The sequence below is a fragment of the Chiloscyllium plagiosum genome, chromosome 15, assembly GCF_004010195.1.
Source record: "Chiloscyllium plagiosum isolate BGI_BamShark_2017 chromosome 15, ASM401019v2, whole genome shotgun sequence".
NCBI classification, from domain to species: domain Eukaryota; kingdom Metazoa; phylum Chordata; class Chondrichthyes; order Orectolobiformes; family Hemiscylliidae; genus Chiloscyllium; species Chiloscyllium plagiosum.
In genome coordinates this window covers 47,859,070-47,882,785 of record NC_057724.1, presented here as the reverse complement: position 1 = coordinate 47,882,785, position 23,716 = coordinate 47,859,070, and the positions used below count along the sequence as shown (strand labels likewise).

The window sequence follows — 23,716 nt, the reverse complement described above, 5'->3', positions numbered from 1 at the left end:
TTCTATTTCATAGATGTTGCTATCTGTTGAAGAATTTTAAATTATTACATGCTCTTTGCTCCAAAACAAAACTTGCAAAAATAGTGTTTGCCCCCCTTAATGGGTTAATTATCATGTGTGTTTATCCTATGACACCATTAACAGCTAGAGTAGTTGATGGACACTCTTCCTCACTCCCCTGTTTTTGGGAGAAAGTGAAGACTGTGGATGCTGGATGCTCCCCTGTTTTTGTATCGCCACCCCTCTGTCTCTAAAAATAACATACTCCACCAGATCAGTTGTTTCAATGATGTAGATCTGCCTGTCACACAGAATCATTAATTTTTGTTATTGACCTCAGCTTCCCTATGCAATTGAGTCGCATTGTTAATGTTATCCTCTGAATGTAAGTGGTCAGTCAATGTTTCATCTAGGACTCTGACAACAATTGTTTCCCTGATTAGTTTTTCTTTCAAGTTGCCGTACACAGTTCTCCACAAGACTGTACAGATCATTGACAACAGTATCAATATTTTCTCCTTGTCTCTTGGCTGCTTATTAAATTTAGCCCATTCAAATGGTATTTGTTCACAGATTGAAAGAGGCATTAAATACTCTTATTGCTTCTTCATACATTCTTTGTCAATCTTTTGTCTGACTAGAATACTGTTTACAATACCATTGTATACCATAGTTCACTGACTGCTCATTGCTATATTTTGCATAAAAACCTGATATGATGCAAGCAAATGCAATACTTTACATCTTCAGCATCAAACCAGCCACACCTCTGCTTGATTGAGACGTGAAACCTATTTAAAGCTTTTCATTAACAGCAGCAATTTTTGCATATTTTTCTTTAATTGACTACAAACATATAGCATTCTTGACCTTAGGCTGTTAAAGAATATTGAGAGTCAGTTTAGGTGAAAGGTACATTAACTTTTTTAAGAAACATCCTACTGTGGGTTCATCCAGTCACCAGGCTGTGAGGGAAAGCAAGATCATATGACATTGCATCACTTCCTGTGATGTTTTTAATTCGCATATCATGTGGTCGTATACTATCTCTGTACTACAGACATCACAGAGAAATACTTGCCTTTATCTTATAATCACACCAACATTCTGCAATTCAAAACAGCAATTCCTTCCATTGTGTATTTATGCAGTGTTCAAGATTTTTGGTGATTGCTTAAAAAGTTGTTTTCCATTCAATAATTTGTTCTTAACAGGGAACTATTGCACATTAATTATGTGTCCAGCGATTAAACTATTTTTCCTAATCAACATGTTCAGAGATGTTATTACATAACTCTGGAGCAGGTGGGACTTGAATCTGGGCATCTTGAATTGTGCCACAAGGGCTCTTCCAATACTTAATTCAAGTTCAGCTGATCCCTAAACATGGATATTTGACACATGCTAATAATTCAGTAACTTGAGATTCCACTAAAGACAAATATTGAATCTAAAACATAGTTCTTGCTATGTTTGAAAGCAGCTTATATGCAGCCTATTTTGTACAGGTTGACAGAGTAGCAGTCAAATATTTTAATCACTGCCCTGGGGGGAGAGGAATGTCAGTAATACTTGGTGATCTGCCCAGACTAAAAGTGAAGTTCTGTCAGTTACTTGTTGCACAACGATTGTGAAATCAGAGTTGATGTAACATTCAATTAAGTTGAGCATTTTTGGATTAGCTTATTAACTTCCCTATTTCCCCAAAGTAACTGATACTCAGTAGTTGTACTGTTCTCCCACTGTAACTCTGATGGAGAGCAACTGAATGCCCAGGGAAATGGCAGTGATCCAGTTGCCCTGGCCCTTAGTCATTTCCAGGAATTTTCTTAATGACCTGAAAGGACAAAAATTAAGTCTCCTACTTTATGGTTCACAATCATAACATTTCATTTGTGTGACTGGAATATTCAGTGAAATGAGAGGGACTAGTCTATGTCAACCCTACTATAGAGATCCTGCCAAAAATGTTCCAAACTGCAAGATAACAAAGAGTTGCAAATGGTGTGGGGCAAGATAATGGGGAATTTCAGGGCTCACCCTTGACAACCAGTTCAGATTGGATCCTTTCTCAGGCAGTACTATGCCTTTGTCAATTAACTAATCTCTAATTGTCTTTCCACTTAACATTCTTCCATATAATAAAACAATCATTCCTTTTGAAAATATGCAAAATAAAGTCCAGGATATTACAATTTGGATGAGGAGAAGAAAGGGCTGTGTTGATGCTAATCATTAAAACTTCCAAAACAATATTAGAGAGTGTAATTTTTAAACTGAAGAGGCCTGATGATAAACTGTTGAGTTCAATTAGATTCAAAACATTTGTGAAGTTGCACTTAATTGCAAATGCTGCAGAGTTGGACAATCAATTTGGAATAATTCCAACTGTGGAGATGTTATTGAGTCTGGCAACTCTCTAACTTTAAAGTCAAGATGCCTTGAACCTCCTGTGTCTCTGGTAGGTAAGGTTCAGTCTCTGGTTCCCTCACTGGGCAATGAACCAAAGATTTCAAAATACAAACTGAATATTTAATATATTAAATAAATAGTATTTACTTAATTTAATTGCATTCTAAAACACTGAGTTTTAGAGGGTGCATCTGTAGAGAGAATTCTACGATTAGGACGGGTTACACAATGGTTTTGTAACCCTTAATCCATTGTAATAGTTTGAAGTTCAATTGGATTAGACTAGATTAGATTCCCTACAGTGTGGAAACAGACCCTTCGGCTCAACAAGTCCACACCAACCCTCGGAAGAGTAACCCACCCAGACCCATTTCTCTCTGACTAATGCACCTAACATTATGGGTAATTTAACATGGCCAAATCACCTAACCTTTGGACTGTGGGAGGAAACCGGAGCACCCTGAGGAAACCCATGCCGACATGGGGAGAATGTGCAAACTCCACACAGCCTGAGGCTGGAATCGAACCTGGGTCCCTGGTACTGAGGCTGCAGTGCTAACCACTGAACCACAGTGCCGCCCTCAATAGGGTAGTATGGAAACAGGCCCCACTGACCATCCGAAGAGTAACCCACCCAGACCCATTCCCCTAACCTATATTCACCCCTAACACTATGGGCAATTTAGCATGGCCAATTCACCTGACCTGCACATCTTAGGATTATGGGAGAAAACCGGAGGAAACCCACACAGACACGGGGAGAATGTGCAAACTCCACACAGACAGTCGCCCGACACTGGAATTGAACCCAGGTCCTTGGTGCTAACCACTGAGCCACCATGCTGCCAAATTGGAGTAAAAAAAGACATGAAGAAAAATCATAAAATTTCAAAAGCATTAAAGACATCAAATACATTTTCAATTAATTTTTAGAAACCTAAATTGTAGGCTCTTTTTTTTTTTTATTCACTTGATCCACTTGTTGGTCCCAAGAAGGTTAATTTACAAAGGATTCCCTCCGGTGTGGATGCCTTTCTCACAGATCAAATGATTTTTTTTTTGGTTTAAAAGGAGACAATTTAACTAGGCTTTATTGAGTTAATGAAAAAGTGATTTTATTACTTACTAAATATACGAAGAAATAATAATTCCACACATATTAATATAGATTAGGAATGAGAGCTGAGTCTAACAAAAGATAAAATTTAAAAGATATTGTATGTGGTTCAGCCTCTGTCATTTGGTTAGATTGGGTTAGATTTATTTATTGTCACTTGTATTACATAAACAATGAAAACTGTTGCTTAATGTTGACACTGTCCAGTGCCATCTTGACACACAGAACATAAAAGTAAGTCAGAGAATATAAAGCCAAAAGTAAAGCAAAAGAGTTAAACTTCATATTTCCTCCTTATTACAACTCATAACAATCATTGCCTCCTCTGCTTCCACTGGCACTCCATGGTCTCCTCCCGCTAGAGTTATTTAGGATATCTGGTCGGCATGGACGAGTTGGACTGAAGGGTCTATTTCTGTGCCGTATATCTCTGTGACACTATCTGTGACTCTAATTTGCCATGGGCTGGGGTTAACTGCCACCTCACAGCCACTGCCATGCATCCTCCAACATGGCCACTACTGCCACAACCAATTTGCAGTCACCGCCATGAGTCCAGCACCAGGCCCCTACCAAAGCTGCCAAAACCACCTTCCTCCACCCAATCCTGCTGACACCATCTTGGAATCTGTTCTTGCAGATGTTTCCCTCACAACTCCTGCGGCCCCACACCCACTCTCTTCCCTGCCAACATACTGTAGTCCCTGTGCCAGGCTGTGCCCCTAGAAATGGCCTGTGGTCCCACTGCCAGACTCTCTTCTCTGCTGTGACACCAACTCATGGTTTCCCCAGCAACAGCCTGTGGCCCCACTTTGCGAAGAATACTTAATGGAATGTTGATAGGCAGCTGATTTTGAGATTCTTGGCTTAGCAAATTGAATGTTTTTTTGGTCCTATTCCCTTTTGACTGGCTTTCTGGCACTCAGAATTACAGAATTATTTACTGGCAATACACTGGTAACTATCACAGAATCGCATAATTTGTACATTTCAGAAAGAGGCCATTTGATGCATTATGCCTGCACCAGCTCTTCAAGCAAGCATCATTACTTAATGCCAATTTTGTGCTTTTTTCCCAGACCCTTGCATGCTATTTCTAACCAAACAATCATCCGTTGCACTCTTGAATGTGTCAACTGAACTGCCTCCACCAGGTTTGCAGACAATGCATTCCATACCCTAACTACTTGCTGAGTGAAAGAGTTTTGCTCACATCAATCTTGATTCTATTGCCCATCAATTCAAAGTTACACACTCTCGCTCTTGTTTGATTTACAAGCAGCAACATCTTATCCCTATTGACTCTATCAAGTCCATTCATGATTTCAAAAATGTCCTCTCAGCCAATTTCTTTCCCAGAAGAACAGTTCCAACTTCTTCATTCTGTCCTTTTAACTGAAATTTCACAAGCTAGGTAGTGGTTCTTCAAACTTGGACCTTCACAGGACACTCATGCTTGAACCCAGGCAAGTTTACACAATTGGTTCACATGACCAACTCAGCTCATTAACACACCTTCTTGTATTAGCATAAATTGAAATATTCCTGTGACTCGTATCTGTATTCTCCCTAATGTCTTCATATCCTTCCTTAATTATGCCCAGTTGAGGCCAAACCAATATTTTATACAGGTTTAACATGTCCTATTTACTTCTATAGGAGAAAGTGAGGACTGCAGATGCTGGAGATCAGAGCTGAAAGTGTGTTGCTGGAAAAGCACAGCAGGTCAGGCAGCATCGAAGGAGCAGGAGAATTGACGTTTCGGGCATGAGCCCTTCTTCCTGAAGAAGATTCCTGAAGAAGGGCTCATGCCCGAAACATCGATTCTCCTGCTTCTTGGATGCTGCCTGACCTGCTGCGCTTTTCCAGCAACACATTTTCAGCTTTTACTTCTATACTCTGTTGGTCCAATTTATAAAGCCCAGAATGCTATATGCTGTAATAATTGCTCTCTTAACTTGCCCTGTGACCTTTAGTGATATATGCACAAATACACCAAATGAAACAGTGCAGAGTGCAGATGCTGGAAAGTCAGTTGATAAAGTGTGGAGCTGGGAAAAGCACAGCAGGTGATGCAGCATCAGTGGAGCAGGACAGTTGACGTTTCAAGCAGGACCCTTACACCAACGTCTCTCAATTCTTGCCTTTAGAACTGTATCCTTTATTTTATATTGTTTCTCTGTGTTCTTCCTACCAAAATGCAAACTGTACAATGCAAAGTTCAGAAAGATTCCTTTTTAACTTTACTTCTTGCATTAGGTTCCATTTAGCCCTTTTGCTCCTATCCCTGCTCATTCTAAATAGGCCTATAAATGACGAGCTTCACCATTCCATTCACAGTGAAGGACAGACTCAATGTCTTCATTGGATACCCTGACAAAAATACTTTAGACATAGAATATTAACAAAGCAACAACTTGCACTGAAACTAGCTTTAAAGTAGTAAAGTCTCGGCACAATGAATTGGAGCAATTATGAGACAATTTGACATTCATTCTCAAGAAGTAATATGAGAACAGATGGTCAAAATCTTCATCAAGAAAGTAAGTTTTTAAGGAGCATCTTAAATGAAGGCAAGACGGAGAGAATTTCAGAAAGACAATTCCACGGCTGAAGAAGTAGCGAGCTAAAAGCATGACAGCTAGAATTAGCAGATTGTAACGATTCTGGAGCCTGCTGGTTAGGGAAGGATCAGGGATAGGAAGGGATGAAGTCTACCTGGAAATTGTTAGTAAGGATGAGAGCTTTAAAGTCAAAGCAATGACAGACTGGTAACCAATGTCAATCAGGAAGCACACATGTACTGTGTGAACAGGAATCACTACATTTTAGGATATGGGCAGAAAGGGTTTGAATGAACTGAAGTTTATCTAGAGTGCAAGAGTTGAGAGACTGGATAGCAATCAAGATCCAGAGTTCTAGCTGGTTTTCCTTAACCTTAAACTTGGTGAAGGGGTGGTTAGATTAGTTACGGCCATGGTCTCGAACACCTAGAATTGGGTGATGGACTGGTCTATCGCAGAGTATTTGACAGTTGATCTCACTGCCTACCCACGTTCCCAAGAGCATATTGATTGATTAAGATGCTGCTACAGTACTTCTGCTTCTGGAAGCTATGTGGATAGAGAAACGTGCCAGCTTGTTACATGTGTTTCAGTTTGGTTCAGATAGACTGTCATTGCAAAGTAAACTAGGTTTTATGGTATCAATGCAAGCAAATAAATAAGAAACGTACTGGAATTCAATTAGATTAAATTACTTAGTGTGGAAACAGGCCCTTCGGTCCAAAGCGTCCACACCAACCCACCGAAGCGCAACCCACCCAGACCCATTCCCCTACATTTACCCCTTTACCTAACACTATGGGCAATTTAGCATGGCCAGTTCTCTTGACCTGCACATTTTTGGACTGTGGGAGGAAACCGGAACACCCGGAGGAGACCCACACAGACACGGGGAGAATGTGCAAACTGCACACAGTAAGTCGCCTGAGGCAGGAATTGAACCCGGGTCTCTGGCGTTATGAGGCAGTAGTGCTAGCCACTGTGCCACCGTGCCGCCCAAAACCGATTCCACCCCAGATGGGACGTGTGAATCCAGTAAATTACAATCTAAGAAACATAGGAGATATTCAGCCCATCATATCCAAAGGACTATCTGCAAGGGAAGATCAGCTAGTCCCACTCCTCTGTCCATTTTCTGTAGACCTGTAGTTCTTTTGTTTTAGCTACTTGTTTAATTGGTCCATGCAGGATGAAGAAAGGTTATGGGGAATGTTGCCTTGCTTTGAATCCACAAGCCAAATAATGCAAGCCAGAAAGAGGCCCCAGATACAAACTGTAAACACAGAAGCAACCTCATATGGCTCCACACTTGCAAGCAGCCAGGAACATGCTGCTTGTTCCAGAAGCCATCATCCAAAGACATACGCTTTGCATGACCAGCGACAGAGTGATGTCACAAACTATAAGATTTTCCAATAATGATGATTGATAAACCTGGACCATCTAAAAAGAAAGCAAAAACTTACAACTCCCACGTGGAATACGAAAATGAATTGCTGTAAAACTGTAAAAGTTAAAGAACATTTGCTTATATGTTACCAATATACACTCATAGGTAAAAAGGGGAATTTAGTTCAATAAAAGTTAATCTTAACAATGTTTCAAAGCTTCACAATATGAGCTGCTGCCACATTGAACAATGATAAGATGGGCACTGGAAAGAGAATAGTGACGCTGAGGATGGGTAGTCTCTGCAGCTTCGTTCTTGTAGCTGTAGCTACCATTTATTAGATAGATTTACAAATTTGAATCTATATTTACATTGAGGTGTCACTTGTGCCACCCATGTTCCCTCAGAAGCTTTTCTTTTCAGTTTCCGACCCACACTGTCTCTTGGAAAGGGCTATTCACCAGCTGACCTGGAGCACAACTGGGTTTTTGAAATGTTGCCAGCAATGAGAAACCTGGAAAGTTCTAAAAGCAGTGAGCACGTCTATTGCTGAGTGTGCTGTAGAGATGTGATGCATGGTTAACTCAGTGAGCAACGTAAGATAACTCCTTAGAACTCATGATGAGGCACCCTCCATGAAACTCTCTGAAGTTGACACTTAGTTGATTTTTGGAAAAATTTAGTGTTACATCATCCCACTTCCAAGAAATTTCCATTATTTGTTGGCTTGGATATATATCGGATCTGGATGGAAAATTGAACGGTATTTGATATTTGAATAAAGCATTAGATATTCACTGTATGTAATAATATCATAAATATGTTTTTAAACTTTTGTTCATCCAATATTGTTGGCAAAATTGTAAGTATATTCCAGATAAATGCGATCATAATTTTGCAAGAAGTACTGTACAAAGAAGGTTTTGACAATAACCTTTGCAATATAGCTGCTGTATTAGATAAATTATTTGCAGTCATATAAATTCCAACACTTTCTTTATTGTAGATATCAAAAGAAAAATGCAAAACAGAGAAGAAAATAGAGAAAGAGAGAGAGAGAAATGGATAGAAAGTAACTGAAAGCATACAATCATGTCTCAGATTAAGAGACTCTGGAGTAACTTATTTTTGTTTTAATCCTGAAAGATGCACCTTTGGAATTGGAAGGCCAGTTCTCTTGCTTTCTTTAATTTGTATATAGTACTGAACTGTCTACCATCATCCGGAATAATTTCTCACTCTCCAACTAGGTGTGGACTTTGCAAGTATTTTCTGGCCTTTTTCTCTTGATTTGCTTTCCAGCGAAAACAAGAGAAAATTAAAATCAGTCTAGAGGTTAATTTTACACAGAGCTTTGCTGGTCATTTGGAGCTGATTTTTCTCGTCCTCTTCTGCCCTCACCACAGTTTGTTGCTCCTGGTCAGACATAGGAATGTCTATATTTCCTCAGTTTGGACAACCTGATACAGCACGTGCTCTGGCTTGATCTGATGCATAAAGCATGGCAGAAATGTTAAGTACAGCTGCAGCAGCTGAAGAAGAAACTGCCGAACCTTCGCCTGCAGTAAGACCTCTGCACATCCACCCATGGCTGATGTCTGTGGGCAGCTTATCTGGTTTCAATGAGTAGACTTCCAGAAAACTGAGGCCATTGAGGGAGATAGTCTTTATCTTTTTCATTTGCAAGTGTTACTACGGCCTGCAGCAGTTCCAAGGCTTGTCTAGCTCCATCAAGGGAAGTACTAAAGCATCTGGCCCCATTGAGGTTAGGATCAGAGGTAGATGTGAGGCCCTAAAGTACTAGTTATGGCCAACATGTTGGTCTCTTAACCTGGTTCTCTGTCTTGGCCATTTCAGCTGAAGCAGATTTAGACTTAGGAAGAGCCCTATTAAGGGTGAGTAGTGGAGGCTGAGTGAGATTTTCCAGTTGGCTCCATTTATCCCATATGTTGAAAGTATGGTGATGGGCACCCTGTGACAGGTTAGGGAAGTATCATTTCAAGCAAGCTGATATGTATATGTTAAATAATCCTTAATGTCCTAGCTTAATAAAATTTATCAATCCTGGTTTTGAAACATTCAATTGACTTTGTCACAATAGATTTTTTTGTGGGGGAAACAGTTCCAGATTTCTGCTCTCATTGTGTGAAAAAATGCTTTTTGACATCATCCTCATCCAAGCAGCTCTAAGTTTAAAGTAATCACTTCTTGTTCTGGATTCATCAACTAGAGGTAACAGGTTCTGTGCATTAATCTTATTTAACTCGAATAAGTTAAGTGCCCCATAGGTCATTGGTTCATTGTCTGCTGATGTTTCATCCTGAACCATTTTCTTGATGCTTCATACCAGTGATCATTTGTTGTTGCCTTAGACTCTCAGGTTAGGGCAAGGAACCAGATCTCAGGTCAGCTTCAATTGGTAGCCATCATGTGGAGATGCTAGTGTTGGACTGGGATGAACAAGGTCAGAAGTTGCACAACACCAGGTTATAGTCAAACAGGTTTATTTGAAATCACAAGCTTTCGGAGCACTGCTCCTACATCACCTAACAAAGGAGCAGTACTCCAAAAGCTTGTGATTTCAAATAAAGCTGTTGAACTGTAACCTGGTGTCATGTGATTTCTGACCTTGCTTCTGTTGGAACAAGAATTAAACTCTTGGTTTTTGCATTGTTTTGAATCACACAGCAACCATCTAGACAACTGAGACTACCGGCCCCCTTAATCAATTTAACAATTCATTTAGATCACCTCAGTGTTTCTTTTTCTGAGCTTTTCTGCTTATTAAAAGTGTGGCACAAGATCATGAAAATTAGTCATAATGGATGCTGTGATGGCTCACCTTCTATAGCATTCTCCCTAGCAAGAAAATTACTCTGAAATTTCTCTAGCATTGAATCGAGCTAGAGAAATATAGTTAGCGTACTACATAACCAACGTGTATAGCTTACTGTTTTTTTTAAGGTGATGCCTCAGGTTTGTGGTTCATGACCAAAAACTTTACACCTAGGATTTGGCTAACACCAATCTTTCTATCACTCATTTGTAATATAGATTTAGAAAATAAGTAATCAAAAGTTTCATGAAAATGGCAAGGCAGCCAGCACTTTATATTCTGAGACTTAAGTGATGATTTCCAGTCCCATCTTGGTTACCAATGAAAGTACGACTGTTGGTGGTTTGCATTCTGATGAAATCTGTGGTCAAAGAAGCAGATTGCTAAATTAACAGAAGTACTTTAAAAGAATTGTATTTATTGTGGTATTGTATGTAATAAGATCAAGCATAATTAAACAATTGCTAGCTTCTATCTCTTTCCATTTAAGTAGTTTTGTAAATATGAACATCCATAAAGAGCAGTATTGCTCACCCAAACAAGCATTTGCAATGTTAACCCCTCAGAAAGGCAAAAATGCATTGAGAAACTCGTCGTAAATACTTGTCAAAATACAGGATCTGCTGGAAGAATCATGAGGGAAAGCTGCAAATGTAGAACCAGCGAACAGACTGATTCAGGACCTCCAACAGTGAAGGGGTGAATACTGGAGAACCCCCTCACTACAGCTTTTTCATCAGTTAATACCAATTTGTTTTGAAAATCATTTATGTCCTTAAAAGTGGCAATATTTAGCACACTGTAAACAGACAAGTCTGATATCAGAGTTGCATTCAAAAGAAATACTACATTTTGCTAAAACAAAAAAATATAGGGGTTCAGCATTTTTGTTAATCAAAGACAGCTGGATGGGATGGCATTCAACTGATTTCAGTCTTAACTATTGAGTCATAGCCAGAGGACCAGCTACAATGACTGATATTCCTGCTCCCGCACCATCATCTGAGACGTATCTGAATGATACATCTTTGGTCCCCTGCTATTTCTCAATTACATGTGGTCAGTTTCCACATGTATGGTAAGACACCCAGCTCTTGCTCTCCACCACCATTCTAGACAGCATCTGTAAATGGGTCAGTTTTAGCATATTGCGCCCATAGGTGTTAACGAGTTTTGAGAAGGTTTGTAGCTCAGATTGAGGCTCTGGATGTAGGTTTGCTCGCTGAGCTGGAAGGTTCGTTTTCAAACGTTTCATCACCGTACTAGGTAACATCTTCAGTGGGCCTCTGGATGAACTGTAAATAATCACACTATTTGTCTGATACTCATCAAAGGATGAGCAAATATTGGAAAGACCAAAGCCATTGCTTTCAATTTCTGCATCAAATCTTTTTCCTTAATTTCTAACTCCATCTACAACTATCTGAGACTTATCTAAGCTGTTCATATCTTCTAATCACTAAGATGTGTTTCTAACCACATTTCTTTGCTGTCACTACAATCTCTTATTTCTACACCTTTACCATTGCTTAACTCTGCACATCCTTGACTACTCTGCTTCTGAAACCCTCATCTGTGTTTTTGTTATCTCTTGAGTATACCAGTGCACTCCTAGTCAGCCTCTTGTGGTTTACTCTCAATGCATTTGAGGCCAAGGTCATTCAACACTCTGCTTCTATACAAACACAACAAGTCTCATTTTGTCTGTTGCCCAGTGCTCTGTGATCTAGATTGGTTTGTAGTTAAGCCAAACTTCACTTTTAAAATTCTTGTTCTAATTTTCAAAACTCTTCATGGTCTCATGGCTCAATGTGCCTGTAATCTTCTTTTGCCCTGTTATTTGTTGAGATGTCTATGCTTCTCCAATCCTGGCATCTTGTTCATCCCCAATTTCAATTGCTGAACCATTTGGGAAAGTTCTGCAATCAAGAATTCCTTCAGCGAGTGTCTCCAGTTTGCCAACTCTCTTCCCTCCTTTAATATCATCCTTGAAGCCTACTTCATCTGCCCTAATATCTCCTCAAGTGATATTCCTATGAAATGCCTTGGGACATCTTACTAACTTAAGAGTTCTAAATAAATACTTGTTTTTACTCTAGCATTTCCCTCATTAAATTGTCACATAATCCAAAGTAACTTTGTAAAAGTCAACTATGCACTTTATATTTAGCTGGATTTGTAATCGGGTTTGAAGTTTCCTTAGATTGGCAGCTCTACTAGGATATTTTGCAAAGGTCTGCTTGCTGTCCTGCATTCAGGATCTCATTGGAATTCTTAGAGCTTTAATACACTTCATTATAATGCATCATCAGATTCACTCAGTGAGTTATACTTGCATTATATACAACAACTTATATGAAGTGCATGCCGTTGTTTGCAAATATAATTCATCACTGAATGAATTTTATCTTCCATTCCTCCTTAGCAGGGTATAAACATCCAACTGTTGCATACAGCCATCGTGACAGATCCACTTTACACAATCTCCTGTTTATGTTCCTATTCAGTTAAGAACATTTGGCTTTTCCAAGTCATGTGATATGAGACTGACTATTACACATAGAACAGGATGACCTGCTATTGACCGTTTAGGTTATGCAAGAATATGGTTCGCCAAGATTAATAGTAGGAATTTTCATTCCATTATGTATAAATGTACTTTTTTTTAATATGAAACTCTGGTTTCTGAAAAATTTGGTTTGTGAAATGGGAAAGGTGGAAGACAGAAATGCATTTTTAAAATTCTCATCTTAGTAACTACTGAAGGCAGATGCTGAACTTAATTCATTCATATCTTTTTCTTAATAATGTACTGTGCATTAGCTTGAAATCTCATTTTAAACATTAAAAAGAAAAACCAAAATGCAATGCTGAATTTTTTTTTCTGGATGCAGTAGCATAGTGAAAGGGAGAAGAATAAACTACTCCCATTGTTTTGTGTATGTGAGTGAGACTGACTTCTAACTATATTTTCCACAAATGATTGGGTAGAGTATGATATTCATGAAGTCCATGGCCTCTTTCTGCATAGTGGGGATTCTAAAATCTTCAAAAATGGCATTACTGGACAAGCTTCAGCAGATTGACGGACACTGTTATATTTTAACAGCAGTTAATGACCAATGTAAGGGAGATTTTGCTGACCTGGTGGTTGCTTCCTAAACTTTAACTTTTGACACTTACCGTTTGGATACACAATTATGTCCAAAGTAATTGGCTAATCTGTGCAGAGCCAAGGTTTCCGGCTCAGATTAATGCCATTACCTATAGACACTTTCCAGGATTGCCTTTGATGGAAGACCACCATTAGATGCCATCTTTCAAAGCAAACAAAGTGATACTACAACCTGACCTCTATACATTGTAACTCCTTTGGCAAATGTATCCTTGTCCTTCTAGTTTCTATTTGTCACTGATTGTAATTTTGAATATCTTTGTACTATTTTATTATGGGCAATGAGTTGGAGCTTTAAATCAATCATTGACTGATTGAATTCCAGAGTGTTCTGTGTAAATTTCTTTCTATACTGGGCTGGCAAACTAATAAATTTTATTGCTGTATCTGTGTTGCAATATGCTTTACTAATGACAAAGATTGTCTTAAGGGCTAGTTTGTATTGATTTGACAATTAGAGAAAGATTTTCTCATGGGCTTTCAGAACCTATTGTTGAACCCAAGCCTATTCTTGCCAAGAACCAGACTGGAAGAGCTATTTTCATGGTGAAGGTCTTCTCATTCGTCACTTTGTTTACACCATCCAATTAAATATGCAAATTGGTCTCTTGAGATTGCAGGGCCAACATCAGTCCTGAGAGATCAGCAAGTGGTCTACTCAGCCCTCCTCAGAGCTTCTTTTTGCCAAGGATTCCTCTTCAGAACTGTTCTAAAGAAGGGTCACTGGACTCAAAACATGAACCATGTTTTCTCTCTACAGATGCTGCCAGCCCAGCTGATTTTCTCCAGAAATTTTGATTTTTGTTTGTTGGACTTTCAGTTTAAGTGATATCCTTCAAACTGGCTGATGGACATGCCGTCTGGCTGATGGACATGCCGTCTGGCTGATGGACATGCTGTCTAGCTGATGGACATACCGTCTGACTGATGGACATACCATCTGGCTGACAGACTTACTGTCTGGCTTGCAGACATACAGTCTGTGTGGCAGACCTACAGTGCTGGGTGATGGATCTGTAGAGCTGGATGATGGTCCTATTGTCTTAGTGATGGACCTACAGTCTAGATGATGGACCTACAGTCTGTGTGATGAACGTACAGTCTGAGTGAAACATATACTGGCTGGCTTTTAGACGTTGAACTTAGGTGATGAACCTTCAAGCAGAGTGATTGACTTATGGACTGGATGAGGTACTGAAAGTCTGGCTAATATACCTAGCTATAACCTTGGGTATATGAGCTAACATTGGCCTCATGATTCTGCTTCATCAAAATGACAAATTGATAAAAGGGAAATGACAGATACAAATTGATGTTAGCATTAAGGAAATGTTTAGCGTGAGAGTTTAATGATAGAGCGAGACAGATTTTCAGTCGATTCAAACATGCACAGCTGTGCTTTTTTTTTAGAACTGAGATACAAAATTACAGAAATAAAAGTAAAAACATTCAGATAATGGAATTCTGAAAAAAAAGTGCTGGTAATTATTGGCTGGCCGCATCTGTGGAGAGATAAACAGAGTTAATATTTTGAGTCAAATATAACTTCTCTTCAGAACAAAATTACTGAATCTGTATAAAAATAAGTAGAGGTTTGCCTGGTGTTGTAGCACTGTGTAACTCGTCATAACATCAGGCCACCCTTCATCTATCATCAGCTTTCAAATAATGCTTATTTTTTGTTGTTATTATTATTGAGTAACTCTGAAAGTCATAAAACATTTACGCATTGATATCTCTAGCATGAGAATACCAGAAAATCCAAGAACTAGAATTTAGTAATTTGATAGCAGAAAATTTGGATATAACCGAAAATACGCATTTCGTTATACTTTTCATTGAGCACTCATCAGAATGATTTGCAAGAGAAATCAATGTAAATGTATGTGAGGAGGGTGCTAATTGGTTGGTAAATGGACCCCGGTAGATTCATTGAGATGCAGAATGCACCAGTTCATGATAATTGACATTTAACTGTTAAGCTTTGTTTACATTTAAAACAATGTAGGTTGATTCTAAATAATCAAGGCACTGTCCTGAGAAACAGACCAGAGAATGGGTTTCACCTATTTTGTTGAATTGAATTGACACACCCAGTATGTTCATATTCTTTCTGACTGTGAAGAACGGAGGCTTGATACATGAAGCTTTCAGCACATGCTAGTGTGCTATACTGCAAGCCAAACTGATAATCATAACTTGGTTGTCAGTGCAATGTTTTGTTCACTCAGGATTATTTAGCAAATGTTTTACCAGTCTTGCAATCACACTTAATTTTGGATACCATTGTGTATTATGTAAGTGTGGATTGGTCATGTATGGTCAGTAGAGTTATAGAGTCACAGAGATGTGCCGCATTGAAACAGCCACTTTGGTCCAACTACACCTACTTGCCAGCATTTGGCTCTTATTGCAGTAAACCCTTCCTATTCATATACCCATTCAAATGCCTTTTAAATGTTGTGACTATACCGGCCTCCATCACTTCCTTTGGCAGCTCTTTCCATGTACTCACAACACTATGTGAAAAAGTTGCCCCTTCAGGTCCCTTTTATATCCTTCCTCTCTTACCGTAAACCTTTGCCTCTTGTTTTGGATTTCCCTACCCAGGGGAAAAGACATTGTCTATTCACCCGATCCACGCCCATCATGATTTTATAAATTTCTATAAGGTCACCCCTCAGCCTCTGATGCTCCAGGGAAAATTGCCCCAGCCAATTCAGGCTCTCTCTATAGCTTAAATCCTCCAAGCCTGGCAACATCCTTGTAAATCTCTTCTGAACCCTTTCAAGTTTCACAGCGTCCTTCCTATACAGGAAGACCAGAATTGCATGCAATACTCCAAAAGTGGCCAAACCGATGTCCTGTGCAGCTCTAACATGACCTCCAACTCCTGTACTCAATGTACTGACCAGTAAAGGCAGTACCTTACTTGTTGCATGGGAGATGCTGTTTGATAAGAACCACCAGTCTTTGGGATGTATGGTCTACACACTTGGCATCACACCATTATTGAACTTCACATACAACGCTACTCAACCAGGGTTTTATTATTGTCAGTGAGTTTCTTATTTTAAATTGTGGATACATTAAAAGAGAAGTTATTAAAGGAGGCATATCCTACACACTAATTACCTTTTTCCTTTCTGTTTGTCAATGAATTTTCTATTTAAATACACGATAAAACAAAATTTGGTAATAGGATTATAATAAAGGCAACTATTAACCTACTACATTAGAATTTGGGATGGAGGTAGCAGGGAAGCTTAATGAGTTATAATTTCAGTCTTCCTCAATATATGGATGGTCTCTGTTTTTTTTCTGTAGAGATCTACTTTCAAATTCTGTCAGCCTTCACTTTGTTAACAATTGAGTCCTAATACATCACGAAGAGCTGACTGTTCAGCCGTACACTTGCACATGAATTCTTCAGATCAACAAGCGTAGCAACATCGTAAATGTCTGCAAGAAATACTGCTGCTATTTGTAGAAAAATCGTAGATAATTTCTAGAAGAACGTATTTATATCTGATTGAAAATGCTGAGTAAAAGAAATCATTTAGTATTTGATTAGTGGCCAGAAGAAATTGGTTTGCAACCCAGTTATTCAAAACATCATTCATGATAGTTGTAAGTTTATAATTTTTGAGTGGTTAGTTTATTTTGTTCTTATTCCATGCCCCAAACACTGTACCTCTGTGGTTAAAACTAAACACACATGGTCTTTTAGCAACAGTCAACAGGATGTATAAGAGTCTTGAAGAAGTTATGGACTGCAGTTATGTTGCATGAGTGATCTAAGCGCAGATGTAGCATTGCCATGCATTACGGTGAACATTAACTCAAGTTGTTCATCAAGATGCAGCAGGTTCTGCAGTGCACAGGAGAGCATTCACTCATTTGTCTGTGGTGTTCTTTTTAAAACAAATCAAAACCAGTCCTAATATTTTGCTTTCTTTTCTCTTATCACACTCTGTTTGAAATATTTGGCTTCTTTTCCCAATTCTCTCCACCTCATTTATTAGTCATAAAGTCATACAGCATGAAAACAGACCCTTCGGTCCAACCAGTCCACACCGACAATGCTTCAAAATTAAATTAGTCCCACCTGCCTGCACTTGGCCCATATCCCTCCAAATATTTCCTCTTCATGAACCTATCTAAATGCATTGTAAACGTTGTAACTGTAATTGCATTCACCACTTTCTCTGGCAGTTCATTCCACACACCAACCACCATTTGTGTAAAAACGTTGCCCTTCAGGTCCTTTTATAAATTTTTCTCCTCTTAAAAATATGCCCCCTAGTTTTGAACTCCCCTACTGTCGGGAAAAGGTTCTTGTCATTCTCCTTATCTATGCCCCTCATGATTTTATAAACCCCAATAGAGTCACCCTTCAACATCCTGCGCTCCAGCAAAGAAAATGTCCCATTCTTTCCAGTCTACTTTTTTATCTCAAACTCTCCATTCCCGGCAACATCCTTGTAAATCTTCTCTGAACTCTCTCCAGTTTAACATCATTGTTCCTATGGCAGGGTAACAAGAGCTGCACACAGTACTCCTGAAGAGGCCTCATCAACATCCTGCGCAACCTCAACATGACGTCTGAACTCCGATAGTCAAAGGTCTGAGCAATTAAGGCAAACATGCTAAACACCTTCTGAACAACCCTGTCTACCTGTGATGCAAATTTCAAAGAATTATGAATCTGAGCCCCTAGGTCTTGCTGTTCGACAACACTACACAGGGCCCTACCATTAATTGTATCGGTCCTGTCCTTGTTTGTATTACCAAAATGCAATACCTCACATTTATTCAAATCAAGCTCCATCTTCCACTCCGCAGCCTATTGACTCAACTGATCAAGATCTCTTTGTAATCTTAGATAACCTTGTTCACTGTCCACTATGCCACCAATTTTGGTGTCAACTGCAAACTAACCATGCATCTTATAGTCTCATCCAAATCATTTATATACATGACAAAGAAAAGTGGACCCAGTAGCGATGCCTGAGGAACACCGCTGGTCACAGGCCTCCAGTCCGAAAACGACCCTCCACCACCACCCTCCATCTCCCACGATAAAGCCAATTTTGTATCCAATTGGCAATCTCAAAAAGGAATTTTTCCTAACCCCTCTTGGGAGATATTTAACTCCCTCCTCTTTGCACACCCTGTCTTGTGGCCATTTTACTGCTGCTATTTTGTTGGGCATATGAGGCTTTGCCTGATTCAGTATGATCCTCAGAAATTTTTGCAAATCAATATCATGTCACTTGGATAATATCATACAGTTTTGAAAGGCTACCAAGCAAAATGTAAGAACTTAAAAGTAAACTTATTTTGCTGGGAGCTTCGGCTGAGAGAGGGAAATTGCAATTTCTGTTCAAATATTGAGAAAAGAGTTGTGGAAAAAATAATGTTAAATGTAAATTAGGAACTCCACCAAACCTTGAGAGTGTCAGTTTTAGTAAAAGGATGGGTAAGTTTAAGACACACAAGTTGGAACACAGAACTTGAGTGTCTGCCTAAATTCTGACACTATAAAGTGCAGCAACTGCCTTCCCAATCTTTTGCTGTTACTCTAGTTTTGTTCAAAACAATGTCATCTGATTTGTCAAATGTTTCTCGGGTCAGCAACTTTTTTTAAAACTTCCTTCTTTGTACATTATTTTGATAAACAAGATCAACTTCCTGATTTAGAAGGAAACTATTTTCTGTTTCTCAGGTGTTTGCAAAGGAAAAGTATCTGTTTTGTTTTTATTGTACTTTGGAACATGACAAGAGCTGCATTTATTGGAAGAGAACTGTTTAACAGCAAAATGGTTACTTGACATATTTAATGTCATAGTTATACTCTGTCAGCTGACAATAGTTCATTCTCAAAGGATCAGCATTGACTTAATAATAGAACAGGAACGAGAGAAGCTGCTGATTGTCTTAAGAGCTGCACACAGAACATTGCTCGTAAATGCTGTTATTTTAAGTACTGTCGACAGAATCACAAAAAGATCGTGAGACTGATAACAATCATGCAAATTTTACCCAACTGAATTGTACCAGTATGCATGAGCATGGTAATATGAATCTTACGTATTAATGTATTCTGCACAATTGATTTCCTTTTCAATTTATTTCCTGTCTAAGTCCAGAACATGCAGACAAGAATTTTAAGTAAAGCAGAACCTATATGCCAATGAAGTGCTCAAGCCAAGAAGACCCGAAAGCCTCTGCTTTGAACCCTTGTTAGTTGACCTTGGTGCTCTGGGCGAGGGAGTGGAAAAAAATTAGCCAAGGTTAATGTTTACTATCATGATTTGGTGCCACTTTCTCTCCCCTCATCCCACTGTCTCCACCAGAGCCAGGAAATTATTCACCTAACCTCTACTAGCCTTCAAGGTCAAGTACCCTGTTCACGTTTAATGTTTGGAATTGCTTATGAATAATAGTCATTTGATTGATATACCAGATGTTTCCCAGCCCCCATGTGCTTGCTTTGCAATATTACTATTTGAGCGGATGAAGAAAGTTTGGAAAATATTTTTAAAATATACTATTTAATAAGGTTTGTATGGATATCTGAACAAAAATGAAAGGCTTTTATAATTGTGTCTGATCTTTCCATATTGATGTGAGTTGCATTATATGTATTGTGTATGTATTGCCAGCTCTTGCAGTTGAGATATAGACTTGTGACTGAAATCATATGGTCTGTCAGTTATATTTCGAATATCTTCATTGGATATCAGGCCCCCCCTTCTTTCCCCACGGCACATCCACCCACAAACATACATAGCCACCATATTTGCATTTCACACTTGAGGGAAGGTCACAGGTCCTGGTTTCAAATGTTCATAGATCTTTGTGATATTTGTTACCAACCTATATAATACAAAAATCCATTTATAATCTCATGAGAGATCCGAAGGCCCTGGCAACAATCCCAGATTAACTGCAAACAGGTAAATAATAAATGTGATCATTCAGATGCTAAAGATATGCCATAATTTTACATTGAAACTGTCAGCTGCTCATTTTTAAGCACATGATGGAGGGCCAAATTGTGCTTGTTGTTTACAAATAGGATCAGGCCACATGCATCAATTTTGTAGTACAGGTAGTTTTGGGACAACACCATTTGGCTATAACATCGCTGAAGAATTAGGGAACGGTATCTTCGAGAACACTTAACTCTGTTCGCAATAGTGCAATTCCAGTGGGGATCAGTTCACATGCTTCATTCTGCACATGCTCCGGTGTCCGTGCCAAAGTCTTCCGGCCGTTCTGCACATGCATGATGTCAGTGTTGGTCCTCGTGTTGTTCTGCACATGCACCGATGTCAGCTGCCAGAGAGCAACTTCCTTGCATTTGTTAAATGTACTGTATTAAATTTACTTTGTTTCATTAATAAATATGGTTTCAACCTGCAATCAGGCTATGCTATACTTTGTGTTAGATTTTTGAGTGATTTTTGAGCAATTGTGAGTGATATTTTTTGCTGGTCTGCCCCTAACCCCAGTTTTCCCATCAGAACCATTGTTTCTATTGAGTGATTTTCTATTAAGCGAGTTTTTGCTGGAACGCCACTATGGTGTTATAGGAGAACTACCTGTCTGTTTCTGAGACACAAAGGCTCTGAAATATGTCCAACTGGGTCAACTGATTCTTCAAGTACCCTGGTTATTGTCTACAACAAGCACTAGGCCAGTTTCATAAATAAATGAGGAACCTAATGCCAATATTTCCTAAATTGGATGGCATTAACTGGAGAAAGTACTGAGCCCAACGTAATGTGCTTGGGTTTTTCAGTGGTTGCTGTGGCCATGAATTGGCTCAACAAAGAAGGTCAACGAATCAATCATTTTCAACGTTGGTATTCTGTCAGGAAGAGGGGTGTTCTTCCCACGTCCACAGCACTCTTGAGGATCAGGGTTTGTCCACGATAGCTATTTTCTCTCTCCCTGCCTCCCCATTCCCTCCAATGTCCTTCCCCAGTCTCCTGGGAATTCCTGAGAATCACTCTATTCGCAGAGCACATCCCCTTGAAGTAGATGAACTGCCTCAGGAAGCACAGAAGACAGCTTTCCCAAATTATTAAAATGTACTTTTCCTTGGCCCCCTGACTCTGGAAAATGCTGCCTGTGGACCAGCTTTAATAGTTTGAATTTAAATATGGTCATGTGTAGAATAATATGTGATCACATTCCAAACTGATAAAAGGAAAAACTGTGAAATGGTTATTTTTGCCCATTTCTTTGTCTTTCCAAACAGAAGATGCTGATATTTGCTGGGGCATCTGGGTTTCTATGATTACTGGTGGGCTTCCAGAACCTTACCAAAGTTGCTATTATTCATGACTGAGTTGACCAACTCAGTGTTAATAAGATGTTTGAGTTTAGGCAGCAACACATTTGAGTAAAAGCAAAATGCTATTGGGGATCTGAAATAAAAATAGAAAGTGCTTAAAAATGAACACAGCAGATCTGGCAGCATCTATGGAGAAAGCAACAGATGTACTGTTCCAAACCCAATATGGACTTCAGAACTGAAGAGAGGTGGAAATGTGATGTGTTTTATGTTGTTGAAAAAGAGAAGTTGAAGAACAAGGGAAACAAAAGTGTCAGGGAGAGGTAAGGGGTGGAACAGATTAGAGATAAATGCTGCGATTTTCCATTTTGCAACCTACATTTGGGGGTAGGCGAGTAGATTGGTATGGAGACTGAGTTAGTCACCAATGTGAAAGCTCCCCACAATTAGCATGTAAATGCTGAACTAATGAACATCTTGCTAAATTACAGCAGCAAGTCCCCTGCCTCCCATCCATGACCTTGACAGAAGCAAATGGAGACTATTAAAATGAAGAACAGATGGTCTGAACTCAATTTATGAGTTTGAGTTTGTGATCACCAGACATCCAAATGTGCAATTTTCAGTTGGTTAACAATGAAGAGTATGGACTGCTCAGCCTTTACCTTCGATTTTTGTTTTAATACATTTGTGAAGGTCCTTGCATTGTTGATGATGCTTCATTTTCTGAATCCATTTAAGGCTGAGAATAATTGTAGTGTACCAGCTGAGGTCAACTATTAACACAGCTCAGAAATGGAGCCTGAAACAGAAGAGTCCAAGACAACTTTCAGGGTAGCTATATGTTCTTGTCACATTAGGCTCAAACAGAACAACTCCAGAGTTGGTTGATGCCCTTTGGACTTGTATTTAGCAGGTAAACCCATTCTCCCACCAACACTGGTTTCATCTTCCACTCACCTTTTTCGCTCCCATTTTGATCTTTTTTATTGTTACATGCCTCTAGTGGGCTGTATTGTAATTTGTTCACTGGTGATGAGTTAATTTGGTGGTGAGTTTCTTTTTAAATATATATAAAAGGATGCCTTCTTCCCCAGTGGGTATAAATTCTAGACTGGGAAAGGAACCAGAGGGAAAGATGGAAACTTTTTTTTGTACTAAACTATGGACTTACAATAATTGCCTGTAAATCTCTGAGAATTTTTAACTCCATTAATCAACGAATATTGATATTTCGAACCCCTGGACATCCAGGTCCTTGCAACTTCTGAGTTTGCTGCACAAAGTGGGCAAGTTGGTAATGTGCTCAGCAAGCCACTTTGATGCATCCTGTGTTCAATGCGTGCAATGTTGCTTGTACTTTCTGTATTCAAACTGGTTGCAAGAAAGCTGCCTGCAGTGAGTATATAACGGCGGAGGTCATATGGCTGGGCAAGCCAGGTGCACATGACTGCAACACTATGCAAACAAAGGTTATGAAGTGAGCCCCACTTTTGGTAGATTTTCACACACTTGGCATACATGACCTTCAAGGTGTTTTTGTCTTTTGATGGTACACATGAAGGTGGTTTTTCCTTTAATGTCTTCTAGTAGAAATGATGTTCTTTCTGGTTCTTTTTTAAACTTTCACAGCTATGTCTGTTGATTTGTACTTTTACTTTAGACACCTCTTTCCTTTAGTTTCTGGCTCACTCTGTTTCTCTGTTCAGTGTCACCTGTAAAACACTGCAAATCTGGCATGTTTAAGGTTACTAGCTTTTGGCTCGTTTCTGCCATTTGTTCTGCTTGAACTCAAGCCAGGAACTCCAGTCCAGCCTTCCATCCAGCATTCAAATTTTGGCTGCAAAAGGGCCTTTGAAGGTTGTTTACAAAAGGGCATGTCTAGTTTTTCTCAGAGTGTGGAGATGTACATGG

The 23,716-nt window shown here is 39.2% G+C and overlaps 1 protein-coding gene across 5 annotated transcripts in view; it reads left to right on the top strand.

Annotated features, from left to right (window-relative positions):
- Positions 1–23,716, top strand: part of gab3 (GRB2 associated binding protein 3) — a 142,326-nt gene that overhangs the window by 47,963 nt on the left and 70,647 nt on the right. The gene's annotated exons all lie outside the window — the stretch shown is intronic.